Below are 13198 nucleotides of genomic sequence, written 5' to 3'. Positions count from 1 at the left end.
CCTCATTATTTGCATCCAGCACCTGTAGTTAGAAAGTGTAAAACTGGCCTTCAATTTTTTACATGTTTTTAATACTATACTACAGTGTTAATAATAAATGCTCATACAAAGGCTAAATGCTGCCAATTCAGGCAGGTGACAAATCAAATAATAAACTGATTAAATAAATAGAGAAACATAAAGTGTGGATGTTTTTAAATACATGGGAGTGAAATCAGTTAATACGGCTGTTTAAACAGCATAATTGTATCTAATATTTAAATAACAGGAAAGTAAGTATGAAAATAAATGATGTAAATTACACACTTAGGCCTTTGCAGTTACCATTTACATTTTCAGAATTTAGCAGACGCTTTTATCCAAAGCGACTTACACAATGAGTGGAACACGATGAGCAATTGAGGGTTAAGGGCCTTGCTCAGGGACCCAACAGTGGCAACTTGGTGGTGGCGGGGCTTGAACCGGCAACCTTCTGCTTACTAGTCCAGTACCTTAACCACCAAGCTATCACTGGCCCTTAACTCGGTTTAACACTGCATTAAAACAACAACTGAGCAAATATCTTTTTTTAATAAAAGTGTTCACTTCAATTTAAATGCAATGTCAAGATGCTTTGCAGCTGTTTTGGTGACTTGTGGTGGTTTAACGTGGCCCATTTTTTAAATGTATTTGTTTATTTGAACCTGTAATTGTAATTATTTGAACCTGACTCGACTAAATGATCTTTTGAGTGTGCTCAATTCACTTCTTGTTATAAGAAATCTTGAATATACAGAGCTAAATACTAGACATGAGAGTGTATGAAGGAGGCAACTTTAAAAGGAAACTGTAAATGTTTTGGCATACAGATCTGGCACAAAAATATTTATAGTTATAAATCTCTAAAATACATCCGAATACCAATGACTAATACAGATAGAAGCAACGTTCAGATGAAAGGGAAAATTGTCAAAATGAAAAGTCAAAATGATTTGAAATTAAAGGGTGAGTGCTAGATGCAGTAGCTTTATGAATTATGATTATTTTTATTATTATGATTATATGACTTCTTTGAAAGTCTAGTAAAATCTGCTTATTTCTTTCTAAGGCATTTATTTGGTTAAGATATCCAACTGCACTGTTACTAAGACTTGCAATCTATTACACAGATGTGGAAAGTAAAAGATGCTGTATGTGGTAAATTCTGTAAATAAAAGGTCTCATTCTTTCTTCTCTTTCATGTTTAACAGCAGCCAAAAGGCTGAGCGGTTTCATTTAGAGGCCCTTGCAACATACATTTTCAAAGAAACCATTCAACAACTGGAGAGATTGAGATATCCTGTCAAAACATTGGAATTGAGTAGAATAAGACTTTTGTCAAAAGTCCTGTATATTTTATTATATATTATTGAAAGAAAACCTCTGACATCTGTGGTGCAGGAGGCTCTTAGGTGAAAAAGTCAAATAAAAGTCAAGATTAAATGACTTGGCAAAGCAAATTATAAAGTTTATGGTTAATATTTGTAATTTCTGCAAATCTACTTAGCTCTTTTTATCCAAAGTTACTACTGTTCCTTTTTAGATGTTTCAATAAATAGCTGCCTGATTAAGTTTCAAAATTTTTATATTAATCCTAGAAAAACGTTGTTGTATGATTGTACTTTTAATTCTAAGTTGGTTAAGAAGGTGATTTGTATTAATGAGAAGTGAGAAGTGACTGGCAAACATACTGTAGATTCACCACCAAGCTGGTGTATGGGCTAAAAACAAGTGCAGGGGCTACACAGAATCAGAAACCAAAGAACTGTCACACACACAAACAAATACACACACACAAAGCAAAAACTATTTCAACTGCCTGAGACGAGATACGATACTGCACTGTAAAACTCTACACCCTACAGAGTTTAGATGACCTAGCTGGTATCTCGGAAAATTGAAAAACAAACAGCAGTTTAAAGCCAGAAAACCAAATTAACCAATTTGGTTTATAAACTGAGTCAGCTGATAAAACACACTAACTGAATCTATGAGGAAAAGAACTAGTTGGAACCATGACCTCTGGTTGTGTGTTCTTTATGCCAGCTACTTCACCCACCAGTGCACCAACACATGACCATTGTCTAATGCCACTCTCGCAACCATAAAAAAATAAAATGATATAATTTTATTTTATAATTGTCCAAATGATCAAAAAAACAGGTAGTTCTGCTTTGAATTAAAACCTGCTGACAAGTAAACCTGTCCACAATCAAGCAAGGCTATTGAAACCATCGGCTTAAAGGTGGCAAGAAAGAAGCCCTTGCTTTAAAACTGGCACCTTGAAGCTTGACTAGAGTTTAAACATAAATTCTAATGTGTTGGTATGAATATTAATACTAAAACACATGTTTTTTTTTATTAAATAAATTCATGTAGGATGCCACACTGAAAAGCTTATTGACTTTTAAAGTGCCACTACTCCAAATTTCAAGTCAAAGTACTCTAAAGTCAGCTACTCCAAGTCAAATTTCTGCAAGCGCTGCCATGGTCAGTGTCATGTGTCTTACAAAATAAACCACTTATCTATGGTTTCAAAAGTCACTAGCAGGTCCCAAACTGCTATAGAAAGGACCTTCATGAATTTACTTTACATGGCCAAGCAGATTAGCACAATCCTAAAATAATTGTGAGCAATGGCAAGCACTGGCTGGAGTGATGTAAAGCACAACTTCATTGAAGTTGTTTTAGGTTGGGGTCATTGTGTGTCAGTATAAAAATATCATAGCAATACCATAAAAACTGACATTCTAAAGAACTGTACCTTCCAAATCATGGCACTAGTTTGGGGGAGGTCCTTTCCTATTTAGAAATGCAAAGCCCCCATGGACAAAACAAGCTTTCTTAAAAAGGTTGGTGTTCAATTCTAACGTCAGTGGCTGACCTGGCTGGTGCTTTTGTGACAAATTAAATTTAAAGTAAATTCTTGAGTCATGTCAAAGCCATCCCAAAGAAGTAGATGTAGTTACAACATTAAAGATGAACCAACTACATATTAAAGACCATGATTTTAAATTAAATGTTCAGTTACCACATATCATATGATTGTCCACAACCTTTTTTAAGACTTGACTACTATGTCTATGACTGTGACCCTTGAGGATTTAAAGTTATGGCAGTAGGCTAGTTTATGTTAAGTTCCTGTCTAGCTGCTATTTCTATACACTACCCATGCTATTTAAGTCATCAGCAACAAGAAACTGCAGAACCTAAGATGATGCACCTCACCCCTTACTGCTCAAAATAACTTCCATATATCTCACTAAAGGAGCTGATCTTTCTTACTCACTACAACACAAATATAATCGCTATAATAAACCTCCAATAACCTGCCGGTTTTTGAAGGATAGATTAAATCTATTCAGAACTTCTTGACTTTTTGGAATGGATATATTTGCCATTACAATCTACACTGACAAAAATGTTTTACAAATAAGAATAATTAATAATAATTCATTAAGAATTATTACAAATAAATTAAAAATAGTAAAATGAAATTGTTTATTCACACAAGTGACCCTTTATTCAATACCTAGCAGTCTTTTTTACAGCAATAACAGCTGCAAGTGTTCTTGGATACATCTCTGCAGCCTTGTACACCTAAATTTGGGCAGTTTATGCCATTCTTTATGGCAGATCCCCTTATTCTTCATCAGATTGTATGCCGTACATCTGTAAAATATAGCATCATCAGGTGTCTCTCAGATGTACAATAAAGTTTAAGTCTGGGCTTTGTCTGAGCCAGTCAGGGGCATTTAGAGACTTACAGTCATTCTCATGTTAAAATGTGAACTGTTACACTAGTTTGGGATAGTCCAACAAACTAACAGTCAAGTGTCCAGACTTTTGGAACAAACTACAACAACAATAACTAATCATAAAAGATTGATAGTTTAGCTGGTAATATTCATTCAGAAGGAACTGTCCCACACACAGACAGAAAAAAATCTTTGGAGTTGTAGGGGTGGATCCTTAAGAACCTTCTCCCCTCTCTTAACCCCACACCAGAGTCCTGCACATTCACTCTGCTCTTGTTTAACTCACTGACTACTTGAGCTTGTTAAATAAGTACTACAGTTTATTTTTTGGAAGTTTATCCAGTTTTGTAATTACTGTCGTGCTGTGTTACATATTTGTTTGCTGAGTATTTTTGAGGAGTAGATGCCAAACCCCATTAGGATCCTCAGGAGCGAGTGAATCGCACAAGCAGTAAGTAACTTAATTATGTTGTTTGTGTGTGTGTTTCTGTGTGTGTGTTTTACTTAACCTGTCCAAGCTCTCCAGTTGTATCTCATTTCGTAACTGTAATTCACTTCGAGGAGTAAAGGCTGAAGCTCTGTGCAGGTGCAATACGTTGGTGGACTCCTCGATATGCAAGCCTAAATAATAAGTAAATATATTGTAGTTTATAAGAAAACAGAGTAAACAGATTATTATTAGTAATGAAAAGTTGAAAATGTCTAGGACACTAATCCATTCAAAACTTTTTTTTTATTAGTAAGCTTGTGTGTGTGTTGCCCAACTCTGGCCAGTTAGACTTATATTAATTAATTAATGAATCAATTTATATTCACTAACTAAACTGGTCAGATCACTTGCATTTGTACACTAAACAGCTAAACAAACGTTTTGATGCTTTAAATTGCATATACATTAAATTGGTAGGAAAATATATGACCAAACAATTTTTTTTTACTTTAAGCCTTTATGTATTCACATAGGTGACCATGATTGCTAAAAGGACACATTAAAACTGTAGGCATGGTTAAGTGTATTCTTGCCATGTAATACAGTATCTTCTGCTTACATTACTTACATGTGTAAAGCATGGAGACAATCTGAATAATTCTTATACTAAATGCATTTCTACTCTATAAAGATTCAAATATTACAACCCCAAATCAGAAAAATTTGGGACAGCGTGGAAAATGCAAATAATAAAAAAAAAAAACACAGAATTTCTTACATTTACTTTGACTTTTATTTAATTGCAGACAGGATGAACCTGAGATATTACCTGTTTTGTCTGGTCAACTTCACTCATTTATTAATAAACATGCATGGAAGTCCTTGAAAAAGATGACGTCTTGAAGGCAACACGTTGCTCTAAGATCTCAATGTACTTTTCTGCATTAATGCTGCCATCACAGAAGTGTAAATGACCTTTGCCAAGGGCACTGACACGGCCCCATACCATGACAGACCCTGGCTTTTGGACTTGTTGCTGATAACAGCCTGGATGGTCCTTTCGGTCTTTGGTCCAGAGCAAACGGCGTCCATTTTTTCCAAAATTTCAGTTTCCATACTGTCCCAACTTTTTCTGATTTGGGGTTGTAGTATAAGACCAAAGCAATGATTAAAAACACACAGGTTGGAATAGTGAGAGTGTTTGGGGAAATATTTGGTGGAAGGACCTTTTTAATAAAGCGTGACTGAATACATAAAGGGTTTTACTGTTGGTGGTCTGTAATAAAATAACTTTTCTTATAAGACACATCTACATTTGGGCACACAGTGCTTGCTACGGCAGCACATATACTATACATTTGGGCACACAAATATCACAATATGGGCATTTGATATATGATTAAATTTCTTTTCATTGTCATTAACTGCTTTATCCTGGTCAGTGTCGCTTCCATGCCCACACACACACATAAACACACACACACACAAACACATAGCCGACCATATCTGTGTAGACGCCTGGCTGGTGGATACCACCTCTGAGATTTAAACCCGGATCTCAATGGTGGTGGGCTAGCTTAACAGACCGCTGCACCTTCCAAGCGCCTAAGATATATTATATTATCTGTACATCCACAAAAGATTTTGTAGACATTATGTATTAGTACTGTGAAATGTTAACATATTTGTTTATTTATTTATTATTTTTTTTAACTCTTTGGCCAGGATTTTTATGTGCTTCTTTAGAACAGTCTGCCTTTCGAAGCTGATCCTATCCAAAATTTTATGTGACCAAGCTAATGCAAATAATTTAAATCATTGTTAGATGATCCATCCATACTGGGAGCCCAGTCGGAAAGGCAGAGCTGAGATTCGATACGATGTGTTCGAAACCCCAACTCTGGTGCACTAGCGTACTTTACCGCTGCGCCACCTGAGCGGCACTATTCTGTACTTTTAACTGTGTTTTTATTAGCCAAAAATAAACATTGCAACAGGGTAGTAAAAGGATCAAATAGAGATGCTTGAACAAACTCTTAGTGGCTTTATTGGCAGACTGGAAACTCTTTGATAATGAGGACAGCAACACTCTGAAACCATGTATAATAACACATATGAAAAGCACCCACCTTATATAACATTGTAACGATTTTGAAAAGGGTAGGTTACCCATAATGCACAACTATTTAAATATTTAACAGTCTGGACCAATTGTAGCGCAGTGGGATAATTCCCACTGACTGTATCATGCAGGATACTCCAGTATAATTAATAAACCCTGCATCTTTTAGTTTATACTGCTATATACAAAGAGTGACTAAATTGGTACAGTTTTAATTTTAAAATGAGCAAAAACTGCATTTTTTCAGCTTTGGCTTATAGCCTTTTCTGTATGAAAAGCCAAATGGCACTTTAGCACATCTGTCAAATTCAAATACGCAGGTTAGTATATCGTATTTGGTAAGATGAAACTTTATCATCTAAGTATTACGTTTATATAAACAAGATATCTTAAACACATTTGTGGCCTTCTGCCCAGAAATACACTATATGGTTTATAAAAGTGTTTGGACACCTGACCATGAGCTTGTTGGACATCCCATTCAAGAAATAGTATTAAAATAGAGTGACCTCTATGTGATCTCTTCAGCTATAACAGCAGTCACTATTCTGTGAAGGCTTCTCACAAGATTTGAAGTATGTCTATGGGGATTTGTGCCCATTTAGTCAAAAAAGCTTTTGTATGGCTGGGCAGTGATGTTGGTCAAGAATGCCTCAATTGATATTCCACCTTGTTCAAAGTTGTAAACTGGGGGTCAGGGCTCTGTGCTGGCCACTGGAGTTTCTTTAAATCAAGGCTTTTTACTATTTTTATAGACCTTGCTATGTGCACATTGGCACAGTCATGCTGGAACAAGGAAAGGCCTTCCCTAAAGTCACTCACTCACTTTCTTAACCGCTTATCCAATTAGGGGGGTGGGGGGGGGCTTTGCTGGAGCCTATCCCAGCTTTTCAATGGGCGCAAGGCACACAGTAACACACTGGATGGGGTGCCAGTCCATCGCAGGGCAGACACACATACACACACACACCCATTCACATATAGGGCAATTCAGTGTCTCCAATTAACCTTGACTGCATGTTTTTGAACTGTGGGGCGGTCCGGGTCCTTTCTGTGTGGAGTTTGCATGTTCTCCCCGTGTCTGCATGGGTTTCCTCCGGGAGCTCCGGTTTCCTCCCACAGTCCAAAGACATGCAAGTGAGGTGAATTGGAGATAATAAATTGTCCAGGACAGTGTTCGATATAACCTTGTGAACTGATGAATCTTGAGTAATTACCGTTCCTGTCATGAATGTAACCAAAGTGTAAAACATGACGTTAAAATTCTAATAAACAAACAAACAAACAAACTAACTTTGGACTGTGAGAGGAAACCCATGCCGACACGGGGAGAACATGCAAACACTGCATAGAAAGGACCTGGACCGCCCTGCCTGGGGATGTTCCCTAAACTGTTGCAGCAAAATTGAAGGCATTATATTTATTACACCTGTTTAAATTTGTTACAACTCAACATCTGTCGATATTTTTGTCCATGTAGTGTATGTATTTATACTTTGTCTTCTTTTTTAAACAGCAGCCAGGGCTTGTCTCTGAACTTGTCAATAAAACCTTAATAATATTTATTTGAGGAAGCACATAATGTCTATCAATGCAGTGAAAAGAAATATATATATATATATATATACACAGTTAAAATCTGAAGTTTACATACACTACCTTTATAATGGCAGTCCTGGGATTTTTTTGGGGAGTTTTCCAAACTAAGTTACCCAAGTAGTGTTTTTAGCTGCTTTAGACTTAAACATCTAAGACATTTTGACTAAGCGATTGCTAACCGAATTGCTGTAGAATTGCTAGGATCATCTCATAGTGCAGATTAACCAGTAAACGTAAACGAAAATTCTTGTTTTACTGTCTGTGTTTCACTGTCACCACTTTGTTTGACATTAGGTACAGTGTTTTTGGGTTTAAATACAGTCTTTTCTTGATAGTGCGTAATGCTCATAACTCAAGGCCTTTTAACTCTTCATTACTAATACTAGCATAAAATGGATACTGTAACAATATGTAATGCATTTATGACCTAATTTATTAGAAACTTATATAAAAAGTCCCTGAGTTCTAGATCATTTGCTGTTAATAATTAATTCAAGTAGGTGAATGCTCTTTTTTTTTATCAATGACAAAGATAATGGTCTTTCCAATTGTCATGGCTTTTGTCTACTTCATATTGAACTAAAATCCTATTCTATTTTCTTTTTAAGGTTCTTCAGGTCTTCCTGATTTACTACTTATTACTTATTTACTACTAATACATATTGAAGGTTATTGATGTTTCTTATACCAATCTTGAATCCTTGATCATCTTCCTCCAGCCCTGTATCAGCGTACAGATTGGACAGGAATGGTGACAAAATGCAGCCTTGTTTAACTCCTTTGCCAGTGTGGAACTGCCTGATATTAGTGAGACCTGTCTTTATTTATATACAGTGTATCACAAAAGTGAGTACACCCCTCACATTTCTGCAGATATTTAAGTATATCTTTTCATGGGACAACACTGACAAAATGACACTTTGACACAATGAAAAGTAGTCTGTGTGCAGCTTATATAACAGTGTAAATTAATTCTTCCCTCAAAATAACTCAAAATACAGCCATTAATGTCTAAACCACCGGCAACAAAAGTGAGTACACCCCTAAGAGACTACACCCCTAAATGTCCAAATTGAGCACTGCTTGTCATTTTCCCTCCAAAATGTCATGTGATTTGTTAGTGTTACTAGGTCTCAGGTGTGCATAGGGAGCAGGTGTGTTCAATTTAGTAGTACAGCTCTCACACGCTCTCATACTGGTCACTGAAAGTTCCAACATGGCACCTCATGGCAAAGAACTCTCTGAGGATCTTAAAAGACGAATTGTTGTGCTACATGAAAATGGCCAAGGCTAAAAGAAGATTGCCAACACCCTGAAACTGAGCTGCAGCACAGTGGCCAAGATCATCCAGCGTTTTAAAAGAGCAGGGTCCACTCAGAACAGACCTCGCGTTGGTCGTCCAAAGAAGCTGAGTGCACGTGCTCAGCGTCACATCCAACTGCTGTCTTTGAAAGATAGGCGCAGGAGTGCTGTCAGCATTGCTGCAGAGATTGAAAAGGTGGGGGGTCAGCCTGTCAGTGCTCAGACCATACGCCACACACTACATCAAATTGGTCTGCATGGCTGTCACCCCAGAAGGAAGCCTCTTCTGAAGTCTCTACACAAGAAAGCCCGCAAACAGTTTGCTGAAGACATGTCAACAAAGGATATGGATTACTGGAACCATGTCCTATGGTCTGATGAGACCAAGATTAATTTGTTTGGTTCAGATGGTCTCAAGCATGTGTGGCGGCAATCAGGTGAGGAGTACAAAGATAAGTGTGTCATGCCTACAGTCAAGCATGGTGGTGGGAATGCCATGGTCTGGGGCTGCATGAGTGCAGCAGGTGTTGGGGAGTTACATTTCATTGAGGGACACATGAACTCCAATATGTACTGTGAAATACTGAAGCAGAGCATGATCCCCTCCCTCCGGAAACTGGGTCGCAGGGCAGTGTTCCAGCATGATAATGACCCCAAACACACCTCTAAGACGACCACTGCTTTATTGAAGAGGCTGAGGGTAAAGGTGTTGGACTGGCCAAGCATGTCTCCAGACCTAAACCCAATAGAACATCTTTGGGGCATCCTCAAGCGGAAGGTGGAGGAGCGCAAAGTCTCGAATATCCGCCAGCTCCGTGATGACGTCATGGAGGAGTGGAAAAGCATTCCAGTGGCAACCTGTGAAGCTCTGGTAAACTCCATGCCCAGGAGAGTTAAGGCAGTTCTGGGAAATAATGGTGGCCACACAAAATATTGACACTTCAGGAACTTTCACTAAGGGGTGTACTCACTTTTGTTGCCGGTGGTTTAGACATTAATGGCTGTATATTGAGTTATTTTGAGGGAAGAATAAATTTACACTGTTATATAAGCTGCACACAGACTACTTTTCATTGTGTCAAAGTGTCATTTTGTCAGTGTTGTCCCATGAAAAGATATACTTAAATATCTGCAGAAATGTGAGGGGTGTACTCACTTTTGTGATACACTGTATGTATTTCTTTGTATTAAAAAGTTGTGTATCTTTTTCCAGCTTCAGGTATATGTATGCTTTTTTTCTAAGATATTGGGTATGTTTCACATGAATTGACCTTTCTTGAGAAAAGCAGACTCAGATTTTGTTTGCCTTTTACAATCTCTCCAACCCTATTTAAATTTAAAATTGAAACAATACTTCCAATACAGTGAAATAAATACTAAATAATTCCAAAAATACGAATGCCCTGATTTCATTTTTGTAGCACAGAGTACAAGTACATGCTTTTAAAATGGGAGTTGAAACATCTGAAACTGTTAAAGCCAATGTGGGACAGCTTTGGGCTTTTATGCTTTTTCTTTTTCTTGTGGTTGTGTGGCCCACATATGGTACTGTGGTTCCTTAGCACTACTGATGAAATTCAGTTGCAGAAGTCAGTCCTTCACTGGCTCTATAGATCACTGCTGTATTAGACACTCAGTGAATGGAAGGAAACAAAGCCTCAGTGTAAGGGCCAACAGTAGCAACGCTTCACATCTGTTCCTAATAGACCTCTTAACAAGAAGTTGCTGTTGCCTGACCTGACAGTGTTATGAAGCTGTCAGTCAACTTCAAGTAATAGAAACATATCTCTGAAAAATTCCAAGTGCTTTTCACATCCATCTTTCATGTTTCTTCTACCTGTGCCCAAGAAGGCACAAGTAGGAACAATATTTCCTCTGTGAGAGTTTACATTGTGGAGATTCCTAAGTTCTTAAATACCTGGTAGCATGATAGCTGGTATTGTGGGTGTCACTAAGCACCAGTTGCATGGGGTTTTGGGTTTTAACCATGCCTTCCATTGTTATTTATGAGAACTTCAGCCTGTTTATCCCAGCCTAACAATAATGATTAAAATGTGATGGCAGTGTTTTATTAAACCTATTAAACTTGATAAAGTGTTTGATAATACTGTGAAAACTAGCAGTTAATTGAAAAAACATATGCATATAATACAATAAATAAATACAAAAACCCGCTCTTTACCTTTAGTTCTAAATTGTTTCCTAATCGTGGAGATGCCTGATCTTGGAATACCGTATTCCGTTTAGTAAAGGCACATTCACATGAGAAGCGGCAAAACCGCTTTTGCGCTGGCTATGCCGTTATTTCACATTCTTTAATTATCTTAAATAATTACAATTATGCAATTATAAATGTCATTGTACCTGGTCTTGGATTTTATACAAATAAAGGCACTGAAAAAGCTTGAGCCAGTTTGGCTGGGAAGAAAATACAAATATGTACAGTGGTACCTTGAAACTTGACATCAATTGGCTCTGGGAGTGGCGTTGAGTTTAAAAGGCGTTGAGTTTTAAGGTTTTTTTTTCATAAGGATGTATGGAAAACCTGTTAATGTGTTCCATGGTCCCGTGGAACTTCATATATTTTAGGCTAATGTAAAATAATGGGGTTGTTTTTGACACTTATACACTGAAAATAACATGTATAGTATAAAAATACAATTGAAAACAGTTACATATAATACAATAAATACAATAAAACCTGCTCTTTACCTTTACTTTTAAATTGTTTCCTTATACTTTTAATCGTCGAGATGCTTGATCTTGGAGTACCGAATTCCGGTTAGTAAAGGCGCATTCACACGAGAAGCGGCTGTGCTGTTATTTCCTATTGAGTGTGGGTAGCACAAAGCTTAACGTGACTTATTGTACTAAAACAACGAGCGAGGAATTTCATTAGTGTAGAGAACTTATGAGCAGTAATAAATAAGAGAGGTTTAGTGTTCCTGTGTCGTTCTTTTAGTACATTAAGTACTATTTTAACAATAAAAGTTTAGGGGAGGTTGAGTTACCTCCTAAACTTGACAGTCGGCGTACCTCTGTACTTAACAAACCATGCTGACCTTTTAAAATGTCTCATCTATTATCATTTATTCTGTCCTTTAGAAAAATCTCTATAAAAACTGTGAATAGTTTATGAAACACATCAGTTCAACTGAAAATGATTTCACTCACCACTTTCTCTTGGAATGTTGCTTTGATTATTTTGCATTCTGTCATCAGTAATATTTTCTCATCTTCAAGTATTCTTTCATACTGCTGCATACTCAGTTTTACTCACCTCTGAAACTCATCTCACCGGCCTTAATAAACTCACTGATACGTGTAGATGGTGCTTTAGTCAGACATTCACTGCTGTTCAATCAGCTTGTGGCATTGCTATTGAACTGGCAGTGCTGTGTGAGAGATAGCAACCTGTACTCAGGTGTGTGGTTCTCATGCCCCTGTTTACTTTGCAAACAGTTGCTTAAACAAGTAAATAGTAGGACTTACATCCAGGTAGACCTAAAAGGCTGTGAATATATTAGAAATAAATTTATTTTTGCATTAAGTACATAAAATTGTGTGTAATTATATGTGTAATTCTATATTACACACTCAAGATAAATAAATTAATGTAGAACAGTAGGAGTAAGTAAGACTGATTGATCTACAGTGTGAACTTTGGCACATGGATGTTCAGTATAGTAATAATGTTTAACTTTCTGTACAGATGATTATTATATTATACATCGATCAACCATAACATTAAAAACCACCTTGTTTCTACACTCACTGTCCATTTTATCAGCTCCACTTACCATATAGAAGCACTTTGTAGTTCTACAGTACAATTACTGACTATAGTCCATCTATTTCCATACGTACGTTTTTAGCCTGTTTTCACCCTGTTCTTCAATGGTCAGGACCCCTAAAGGACCACCACAGAGTAGGTATTATTTAGGTGGTGGATGATTCTCAGCACTGCAG

The sequence above is a fragment of the Trichomycterus rosablanca genome, chromosome 6 (assembly GCF_030014385.1).
Source record: "Trichomycterus rosablanca isolate fTriRos1 chromosome 6, fTriRos1.hap1, whole genome shotgun sequence".
Taxonomy (NCBI): domain Eukaryota; kingdom Metazoa; phylum Chordata; class Actinopteri; order Siluriformes; family Trichomycteridae; genus Trichomycterus; species Trichomycterus rosablanca.
This window is presented reverse-complemented; position numbering follows the sequence as displayed.